Below are 11,769 nucleotides of genomic sequence, written 5' to 3'. Positions count from 1 at the left end.
GGCGGCCGATGGAGCTGCAGCGCTCCCGGTGGTGGCCGAAGAGGTTGCAGCGTCCCCGGAGGCGGCAGACGAAGCTGCAGTGCCACCCTCTCGGAAACGGAGGAGGAGGAGGAAGAAGGCTTTTTCGGTCCTTCAAGGCCGGGAGGCCTCCCTAGAGCCTGGCGCCCTGCCGGCGCCGCCCAGGCTCCTTGCCCTGCCAGCGCCGCCCAAGCTCCTTGCCCTGGCGGAGCCGCCCAAGCTCCTTGCCCTGCCGGCGCCTCCCAAGCTCCTTGCCCTGCCGGCACCGACAAAGCTCCTTGCTCTGCCAGCTCCGACCCAGCTCCCTGGCCTACTGGCTCCGCCCAAGCTCCTTGCCCTGCCGGCACCACCCAAGCACCTTGCCCTGATGCTGGCTCCCTCCTTGATAGCGCCCCCAGAGGCTGTAATGCCACCGCCTCACTCTCGTCGGAGAAGAAAGAAGAGGAATGCTTCCTCCATCCCACAAGGCCTGGAGGCTATCCAAGAGCCCACTGCCGGCACGGAGGTCATCCTAGAGCCGTCCTTGCTTCCTGCTCTGCCGGCACCGCCCAAGCTCCTTGCCCTGATGCCGGCTCCGCCTTTGATGAGTGCCCTGTCGGCGCTGCCCAAGTTCCTTGCTCTGCCGGCTCCACACAAGCTCCTTGCTTTGCTGGCTCCGCCCAAGCTCCTTGCCCTGCTGATGCCGTCCAAGCTCCTTGCCCTGATGCCGGCTCCCTCCTTGATACAGGCTCCACCCTTCCTGCCTGCCAAGCTCCCAGCTCCGCCTTGTTTTTGGTGTTCCTCATTAGGGACGCCAGGCGGTGTCCCTTTTGAGGAGGGGTAGTGTCAGGGTTCTGTTACTTTGGTCTAGCAGCCTAGATGTGTCCTGATCCTGCCTTGCCTTGTCATGCCAGCCTGTCTTTCCCCCACGGGGTAGTTTTTGTTGTTTGGTTTGTTTTATTTTACTATTAAAAGCCCTAATTCCTCCTGCAATTGAGTCCTCGCCTCATCCCTCTACCCAAACCTTGACACACAGTCTGACAATATGTATATTTATGTTTTCTTCATTTAGTTTCAAAGTGACTTACAAATGTAAAAGGCTTTACATTTAAAAGGCACTTAATATTCAGCAATATTACTGACACTGACAATATCGGATTAGAACAAAACTTGAAATGAATTGCAGAGCTGCTGTACAGATGAATTATTCACCTCATAAGTAATAAACTTTGCAACATTGATGCTGTTAATGAACTGAATTGAATCAACATTGGATAACACTTCAGAACACTGTTCCTTCATTATGAATAACTACACAGGAACAAACAAGTAATACTATATTCCGATTATAGTGTAGCTACTGTACCGAACTCCAGTTAACAAATTGGTAATTGCACTCTTTGTTGAATTCTTTAGACTACAGTTTGATAATTAATGCAATTAATGCATAATACATCATTCTAAAGTGATGATCATGGTAACCCACTAGTGAGCGCTCAAACATTAGCAAATCCTTCATAAAGAGATACTAATTATTTGGAACAGTATTCTAAAGTGAAAAAAAAGATAACTTCTGATGCTTTTGGTAACACAGTCATTACTAGTGGGTTACAGTCATTCTTACAACATGTATTAATGAAACTAGTTATTAACATATTACTAACTAATTATTAGCATGTTATTAACATATGTAAGTAGTGGATAAAATGTTAATTTGCCCTTCAATAGTATTGATTTGTTTCACAATTGTGTAACTGTAAAAGTTAAATGTATTTATTTATTTTTTTAAATGTATTTATTTATGTATTTATTTATTTTTGTAATAGTAGTTTTCTTCAAGGCATGAACAAAGAATAGTTACTAATTAGCCAATTGTGAACTAATGCATTTAGAGAGCTACTTATTAATTCTGAAATACGTTTCTTGTTAGTTAATAGTAGTTACTGGAATGTTAATAGTGCATTACTCATTTGTTCCTGTGTAATGAGGGAACAGTATTCTAAAGTGCTATCCAATGTTGAACTAAATTAAGCTGAATAATGACACTACTATATTTTTAGAGCTGCTTTATAGATTAAATTGTTTCACAATTGAAGCATTTTGCAACATTAATGCTGCTATTTTGTATTGTATTCCTGTTTAGTAATGTGAAGCTGCTTTGAAACAATTCAAACAGACTTCACAGACAAGGAGCAACTGCCAAAATGCTAAACTTCAGACTTGAATAAATGTTCAAGATTTATACATTAACATACAGTGACAAATTGCTCAAAAACATACTTACGTGCACAAAACCTAATGCAGTTTGAGGCCCTACAGCTTTCCAAGGCCTCCAGACAGATGCCCAGGTGGCCCGCTCTTATCAGAAAGGTGCGCGGTTCTGCCTGTTAGCTCCTCAAAGACAAATGACAGTAATTTGCTTCGGTCACAGAAATCCTGACTGACACGTGACCCATCTGCGACATCAACACACGGACGTCCCTCGCCATAATTTATGCCTGATTTCTGCCGGCGTTCTCAGGGGTTCAGACCCTGGTCAGTTCGTAATGTCCTTCCTGACACTGTAGTCTCCCGCATCAACCTACAGGCCGTGACAGGTAATCCGCAGGGAGGACATGCCGAGAAAAAGCTCCTCTGCTATGCTGGCAAGTATTAGAATATTCCTCCTTTAGCATCGCAGTCGGTGTCAAGCCAGTTCACCTCCATCCCCCATCGGCCTCCAGAGCCGAGGCTTCTTTCAAAGCAAAAGCTGCACGTCTTGAAGGGAGGCCCATAAATTGTACTTAACTATTGGTGACTGGCCATTCCCTTCAATGGCACTGCAGCGACAATCCTTATACATTTACCTGTCCTTGACAGCAAATTAATATTTATCTTGGCCTGCTCAAGGGATGATTTATGTTGTTTTTCTGAGGGTGAACTAAAAATAGCTGAGAAAATGCATGTCGGCCTTGGCTTTTACTGGAGCTGTTTTCTTGCTAATAGCTTCACAAAGCCACACAATGCTCCACTTACAGTAGAGGTATGCACCACAAAATCTTCATTTCGTACGTTCATGAAAATCGCACTTTCAGTCAGTTAGACAGAGAGAAGTGCATATGCAAACACTTAACAGAACAAGGGCTTATGACACTTCAGAGGGAAATCGGGGCTAATGAGACGCTTGTTAGCTGATTTATTTTTTCAGGATGAGTGAGGCAAAGGTCTTACAGTACACCTACATCAAGTGTGATGAGAAAAACTGAAGTAATAGGCGTTTGATTACAGCGGCAATGAGCAGTTGGGTCATTTCTATAAATATACACACACCACTGTTCAAAAGTTTGTGGACGGCCAACTTCACCAAGGCTTTATAAAAAATAATAATAAATAAATAAATGGTAACACTATTTTAAGGTGTCCTTGTTACACTTTACATGCACTTACTATTATAATAACGTTTAATTATGCATAATTACATGCAAGTAACCCTAAGCCAAACCCTAATCCTAACACCAACCATATAGTAAGTACATGTAGTTAATTAATTAATTAGTACTTAAATGTATAATTGCACTGCAACAAGGAACCCTTAAAATAAAGTGTAACAAAAATAGCACAATTGTGAAATATCACAATTGAAAAAAATCGTTTTTTTTGAATGAATATATTTAAAAAATAATAATAATAATGTATTCCTGTACTCAAAGCTGATTTTTTATTTACTTACTGGATTTTTTATTTATTTTTTTCAATTCCCAATTACTATTACAACTACAATTTTCAAATTACTCTAGTCTTTAGTGTCACATGATCCTTCAGAAATCATTCTAATATGCTGATTTGCAGTTTAGGAAACATTGCTGTATGTTATCAATCAATTATTTGAATAAAAACAATAAACATTTTAAAATTGTGAAATATCATTACAATTTAAATTAACTGTTTTCTATGTGACTATATGTTAAAATGTAATTTATTGCTGTGATCAAAGCTGCATTTTCAGGATTACTCCAGTTTTCAGTGGCACATGATCCTTTAGAAATCATTCTATTATGCTGATTTACTGCTCAAGAAACATTTCTGATTATTATCAATGTTGAAAACAGTTGTGCTGCTTCATATTTTTGTCCTATTTTAAAGTGCAGCATAACAGAAATGATCCAGCTAATCAAGTATTTGCAAATTGTTTCCATATACAGATGTACAATCAATGCTTTTGGTTAAAAAAGTTTTGCAGTCTATTTTTTCCTGATGATTTAGGTGGAGGATGTTAAGGGGAAAAATATTTTCAGAGCATTTTAAAGCAGCATCTTTCTATGTGACAAGAAGTTGAAGGTCTCTTGAGCATTTTAATTTGAAGGGCCTCGTTTAATAAAATGTGTTGATGAGAATGGCCTAAACAATTCCCTCTTATTCCATTAATCTTCATGCCTTCACAATTTTTCAATTAAAGTAATTGAAATGAGAACCACCAAACATCACACTGTCACCTTGAGTCGCGGTGAGACACGAGAGTTTGTCTCTGTATAACTGTGACACGGCTTGTTAGACATAAAAGTGTGTTTCCTTGAAACTTGTAGGATAATTAAACTTCTTGATAACTTCTGAGCTCTTAGAAATGCTTTCAGCAGAAGAAATATTTGAGAAATGCTGTGCATTCATCATAATAACGTGAATTTCCATCACAAGTGCAATTTTCAGAAATAGTCAAAAAGCTTTTAAAACCTGTACCTTTTCATGCTGTAAATTGTGGTTATAGAGTTCTCATTCTGGAATGTATTACAATATTAGGCATGTTCAAATGTTTAACATGCAGAACGAAAAGACATTGTTCCCAGTGGTATGTGTGCAGAGTTTTGTTGTCCTCAAAAATGTTTTACAGTTCTCACATCCTTTCATACTTTTTGTCTCCTCATTAATAGCTCTTTTCCTAAACCACCATGCATATGCAGCTGAAGGCCAGTAGGTAGGCAGCATGTTATACTGTCTAAATACCTCATTCTGTTTAAATTCTAAGACAGTATCTTTAATATGGAAGCCAGTATAGGAGGTGAGTGCGTTAACAAGACAGAAGTCTCTAGTGTCAGTCGCACCTGTGCCTCTTGGTGGATGAAGCAAGAAAAATAAACTTTTATTTTACATTCCATACTCAATAAATAAAAACAGTTAAATATAATATAACTAAAACTGTATTTCTTTTAAAGAACAACTAAATAAATCATAGCAACACTTTAGATTAGGGAACACTGTTCACTGTTAACTATTTGATTATTAGCATGCATATTACTAGCATACTGGCTGTTTATTACTTATAAAGCACATATTAATGTATTATTCTGCATGACCATCCCTTAATCCAACCCCATACCTAAACATAACTACTACACCAACTACCTTCCTCCCTAATAATAAGCAGGAGTTAACTGAGGGAAAACACTTTTAGTAGTGAATATGTTCCCTAATCTAAAGTGCTACCAAAAACATAAAATTTATTTAAAGTAAAACATTTAATTTGACATCATTACAAAGTGCACTTTTTAAAAGTACATTTAAGTGTCCAATATAAATAAATAAATAAGTGTGTGTGTGTGTGTGTGTTTATATATATATATATATATTTTTTTTTTTTACAAGAAGCCACATCAGGTCACTAAATTAAGTTATTTTAAACATTTCTCTTTCATTTGTTCAACGTTTTATATATTAATAATATAACTAATTAATGAATGAATGAATGAAACAGACATTACATGTGTTTAGCGCTCAGTAATGCACACTCAGTCATATTTTGGGCATAAATAGGAAAAATGTTACTTCTCTCTAATAAAATTGTGAACTATATTTGCTCAAGAATGTTTAAAATTTAAACATTCTGAGTTTGTTTAATAACGCAGTGTTTTGTTCCCCTTCTCAGGGAACCAAGGTTACAAACCCAAGACATTTTCAGTAATATTCAGTATTATTCTTAATTACACTGTAACAAGGGAACTGTGTAACCCAAAATTACCATTCGCTCCCACTGTGAATAAAACATCAAGTGATAATTAGTAAAAGTGCTTGATCCTGACCTAAACATATTTCTGAAAGTCTGGTATGCTCTAGAATACACAGGTATGCTCTTGAATACATTTTGACTTGCAACTGTTTTTATGCAAGTCAAAATATTATTTAACATCACTGAATCAACCAAAATAGATTAACAATACAAACTTTATGGATTAATTCATGTAAAAAACAATAATTCTTTATAATAATTATAGATAATAACTGCAGGTTACCACTTTTTACAGTGTATAAATACTTTGAAAATTACAAGGTAACACCTTATTTTGGTAGCCCACTGCTAGTTGACATGTAGTTGCAAAGCTACAAGCTATGTCTAAAGTGGACTATCAAAATAAAGTGTTACCAATGACTGCTGACTGATGAATAATATAAAGCTTTCCGGTTATTATAAAATGAGCAATTCCATCATCACATAACAAGACACAATCCCGTAATTCCACTTTCTGTCTGAACACAAGTCTGATTGTGAATGAAATGGCGGTGGCGTGGATTATAGACAGAATGAGAGATGCTCGCGGCTGCCTGAGGCCTGTCTTGGTAGCTGCACTCGAGTTTGAATTTACAGCTGGTGGCGTTGGAAAACTAATGAAATTGTCTGTCTGCTATGGAGAGGGATGCGGCGTCTGTGCCCAGCTAGAATGAAATTACTCAGCGAAGGGCAAATGCCATTTATTTTGCAAATGAGAAGATAAGTGTATTTATCAAGACCCTATTTTTGTGTCAATGCAAGAACTTTTATTTTGTTGTGCCACTGTGAAAAACAGATGGAGGTGTTGAAATGGACAGTGAACAGAAGGCTTGCTCAAAATGCTCACACTGACATCAAAGATGTCAAAACCATCTTGAAATCTTGAAGAATGTCTGTGCATACAGTAACTTTGTGTGAAGAACTGGCTGAAATTGAAGTTGAAATGTTGACCTCCACCATAGCTCTCAAACTTTCACCCAGGAATGTCAAGACGTGTTGCATAAGGTTTCACATCAACCAAATAAAGTTGGTCTCGGAAAGCAAATACAATATGGCAAATTTTATATGTGCCTGTATGAATGAGATTTAAGTACTATTAAATTAAATTGTATTATAGTTTAGTGCAATTAGATTAATTTTAGAGTGTTTTCTTACTCACTTAGGAAGAATGAGTACATTGTTATGTTTAATTTCATAATTACTTCAGTTGTCTTTGAAACATGGTTAAAGTACTGCTGAATGTACTGACAAACATTTATGGTAACTAAAATATACTTTAATGTCATTTATATTTAAACTTGTATGTCTTTAAATATATTTGTAATTACTCATTTGTAATAATGAAGTTGCAGTTTATTAAAACACTAAAATATGATTTAATATTACATAAACAAATAATGCAATATTGAATAACACTCAACAGTTATAAATATAATAGAGTATTTTACATGTGCTTTACTATGTTAGTTAACACATCAAAATAAGTCTACCATAAAACAGGACAAAAGATTATTAAACAAAATGATTTAAAATCAACTTAAGGTAAACCTTTAAAATATTAACCAGGCGAAGGAGCTTGAATGAGTACGAAGGAGGCAGATATCAAATAAACAGAGTCTTTTAATAAATCCACTTTGGTAAACTAAGAGAAAACAACCTTTTTACACGACAGAGACAGGACAAAGAAACTGAGGAAAGGCAGGGCTATTTATACTAAACCAAACGATCGACTAATAAGATGATTAATGCAACACAGTTGGAAACTAATGAACGCTGATTAACTAAATGAGAACAGGAACTGAACCAAATAAGTGCACACAGGAACTAAAGAGAAACAAACACGTGACACATATCGCCCCCCTCCCGGAAGGCGCGTCCCGCACCATAACAAGGCAAGGCAAGGCAAGTTTATTTATATAGCACATTTCATACACAATGGTAATTCAAAGTGCTTTACATAAAAGAAAAGAAAAAAAAATAATCACAACAATAAAACAAGGAATTTAAAAACTTTGAAAATGATTACAAAAATTGATTTAAGAGGTTTAAAATTAATTTAAGAAAACGATTATACATAAAATATAGTGCAATCAGTTCGGACATCGCACAGTGCTCATTCAATAAATGCGTTTTGATGAGTTTATAGGGGTAATGCGTAATAAGATGAGTTTTGAGTCTGCATTTAAATGCGCTTGTTCTGTAAACATTTGTGAATGTTGCTGCTATTATAGCGGGGACCCAACACATATCACTGAGAGCTGCTATCAGTTGTTTTTGGTTCACCTACAGCAGATGGAGCGTTTGGGCCCTAGCGTTGTGGCAGTGGCCGGAGAGTTCTCACAGGAGGAGGAAGACGAGCTGGGCCCACAGGCTTTGGTGGTTGTGGGGCCCGCCGTTTTTTAGTTGGGGCTTGCAGCAAAAGAGTGGGAGAGTCTGGTCCCAGCATAAACCAGTTCCTCCATTTTCTGTAAGAAGCTTAGAAGTGGAGATGTTGGAGGGGGGTTGGAGGAGGATAACAGTAACATCGGGGAGGGGGGGCTCCCTGGAGGCTGGTGCAGGACAGGAACAGGGCGGAGACAAGGAGCAGGCAGTTCAGGTTGCCATGGCAGAGCTGGCATCTCAGGGGGCCATGGCGGAGCAGGCAGTTCAGGTTGCCATGGCGGAGCAGTGGACTCAGGAAGCCATGGAGAATCCTCCGTGGCCTTAGCCGGCTCGGCCACGGGTATATGGCCCCGCAAAAAAAAAAATTATTGGGGAAAACTAGGAATCCTGGGGGTGCTCTAGAGGAGCGGGCACTTGAGGGCGCTCTGGAGGGCACTTTTGAGGAGCGGGCACTTGAGGGCGCTCTGGAGGGCGCTTTCGAGGAGCGGGCTCTGGAGGAGCGGGCACTTGAAGATGCTTTCGAGGACCGTGCTCTGGAGGGCGCTCTGGAGGAGCGGGCACTTGAGGGAGCTCTGGATGGCGCTTTCGAGGAGCGGGCACTTGAGGGCGCTCTAGAGGAGCGGGCACTTGAGGACGCTTTCGAGGAGTGGGCTCTGGAGGGCGCTCTGCAGGAGCGGGCACTTGAGGTGTACTCCCTCGCGTAGGCGATCGGGTCGAGGCTCGCCTGAGCCACGGCGATGACCATCGCTCGTTTCTCCATCTTAGCGGGGAGAAACTAACAGGAAAACAAAAAAATATAAGTACAATGTAAAAACATGTATGTACACAATAAGTGCATTGTAACAAATTATTAATTTAAATATAAGTGCATAGTTGTTAAGGCCACTTAATATAAAGTGGGTCCCTCCATAAAATGTGCTGCAGACATCTGAATATTTGGGTTGAACTGTTTTGGAACAGTGTTGTAAATTCAACATTGATTTCTAGTCGTGTCCTCTTTTGGAAGGCCAAACAAATTAGTTTCGCTTTCGCAACGAAACACAGCGTCACACACGGCGGCCTTGAGTGAGCGGAAGCCTGCGGGCTAGAGTGAGCGGAGGCCGGTGGCTAGAGTGTGCGGTGGCTGGCGGATTCGACGAAGGAGCGGCCAGCGGGCTTGCGGCAACCACATGTGATGACCCCGGGCTGGACTCCGCTTCGTCCACAGTGAAAGCCGATCCGGCGATCCACAGCGCGAAGTTGATGTATTTCCTCAGCGACCAGCACGGATCAGCGCTAGGCATGACGAAACGGATATCGTCCTCTTTTGGAAGGCCAAACAAAGTATTTTCGCTTTCACAACGACACACAGAACACAAACACACACGCGTCTTCACGACATGGCGACAGCAACAGTACTACAGCGAGAATAAAAGTTATGCCTTCTTTCTTTGCGTGAACATTTGGGCGGTGTTATGCAAATCTTCCCACATTGTGACGTAGACATGTGGGGGCATGTTAGAAAGAGCCATTTTAGTTAGGCATGTTTGACTCTTAACTTTTATAAAGAATTTCTCTTTGGATTTGAGACTTTAGTCTTTGCAACTTTACAGATCTTCTTTATGCACCAAGAGCTTGTAACACTCTTGGTGCATAAGAGAAAAGGGAAATTCAGAAACACAGGATTTAAGTACAGGGGAACTAATGGGACACACCTGGGAACAAATGAACTTAAAGACATGAACGGGAAGGACCAAATAAGGACAAAAGGAAACATAGGAAGCAAAACACACACAAAACACGTAACAGAGTCTGACATATTGTGCTGAACTCATATGAGGAATGGCAAAAATAAATTTTGGTATGTATTATTTGAGCCCAGTGCTGCATTAAGGACCATTAAAACAGCATGCGCGAGAGAGCACAACGTACAGCTATATGGATTTAGAGCACAGGAATTTTCTTTCTCTCTCATACGTTTTTTTTAAATATTAGATTTGACGTACACTACAAATGCACATTCAATACAAATAAGCACACTTCTTTTTCACAAGGGCAGAGTTGGAAAGCAGAAGGAGAATCATCTTAGTGTCTGTCCTCCTTCCTTGTCATTGTTTGGATAAGAGCAGGCTCTTCTTTTGTATTTTATAGAAGAAAGGCACACAGGATTAGAATGACACGAAAGTGAATAAATGATTTTCTGGGATGAACTATTCCTTTAGCAGATTCAATGTGAAATTAAATAAATTAATAGAAATGTTTCAACAAAAGTGGCTTAAACAGTTTGACACCCTTTGAAACCGGGATGTTTTATGCATAAATCTGTGGTCATACTGTGCCTTTACAGAACCTCAGGAGGACCACTCAGTGTTTTTAACCCCAGACGCGCATTTGACTGCATAAACGCAAAACATTTATTTTCTCTGCGGTCTCTTTTTCTTTCTCATGGATTAAATACATCAAAGACCTCCTGAAGCTTCACGAGAGCATTCACTGTCTCTTACACACATCCATGTGTTGTACATGATAAGAGTTCCTTTTTATTGACAGTAACTACTTTTTCCTCTCACAAAATGATAACTGTCACAACTGTTAGACACAGAGAGATGCACTTCCTGTTTCAGTGGCCTGGAGAGGATTTTTGCTGTTGTTGTTTTTAACACATTACGTATGTTTCCTCCAAATGCAATTACTCGGTTTAATTTGCTAGATTTCTCGAACTCGGCGCATGTTTTTACCGCTAATGTTGACTTGCAACACTCTGTGAAATCTCTCTCTCAAGCACAGCCACAACGAGCCGCTGTTGCAAACGTAACTTATGCTAATAAGAATTCCATGTAACGATCAGTCCACTGAAGGCGAGTTGAAGATGAACTCAAGTGCAGTTTTATTTACAGTGATTCAAACATAATCCAAAACGGCAACATGAGGGCTATTTATATCAAACAATACATGTCACATGACAAGAACCAACCAATGAGAGACAGGACACATGACTAAGACAACCAATCAGAACATGACACATGAACCAAAGAACCAATCAGAACATAACACACAGACAAGGGAATCACATGACAGAACAAGGACCATGATTAAACTCCAAAATAAAAGACATGAAAACATGAACAAGAAACACACCCAAAACACCACATTACATATCCCCCCCCCCTCTAAGGGCAGCTCCAGACGCCCGAACAGCCTCTGTGGCCGTGACAGGGCAGGCAGTGAGTTCAGAAGCGGACGCCACCACCTCAGGAGGTTCTGCAGCGAATTCATGCACAAGAAAGGCCCTTGGTGCAGACTCATGAATAGGAAAGGCCTTAGGGACAGACTCATAGGCAGGAGAGGCCACTGGGGCAGATTCATGGACAGGAGAGGCCTCCGAGGCAGATTCA

The sequence above is a fragment of the Sinocyclocheilus anshuiensis genome, unplaced genomic scaffold, assembly GCF_001515605.1.
Source record: "Sinocyclocheilus anshuiensis isolate Anshui unplaced genomic scaffold, SAMN03320099.WGS_v1.1 scaffold117, whole genome shotgun sequence".
In the NCBI taxonomy this organism is placed as follows: Eukaryota; Metazoa; Chordata; class Actinopteri; order Cypriniformes; family Cyprinidae; genus Sinocyclocheilus; species Sinocyclocheilus anshuiensis.
This window is presented reverse-complemented; position numbering follows the sequence as displayed.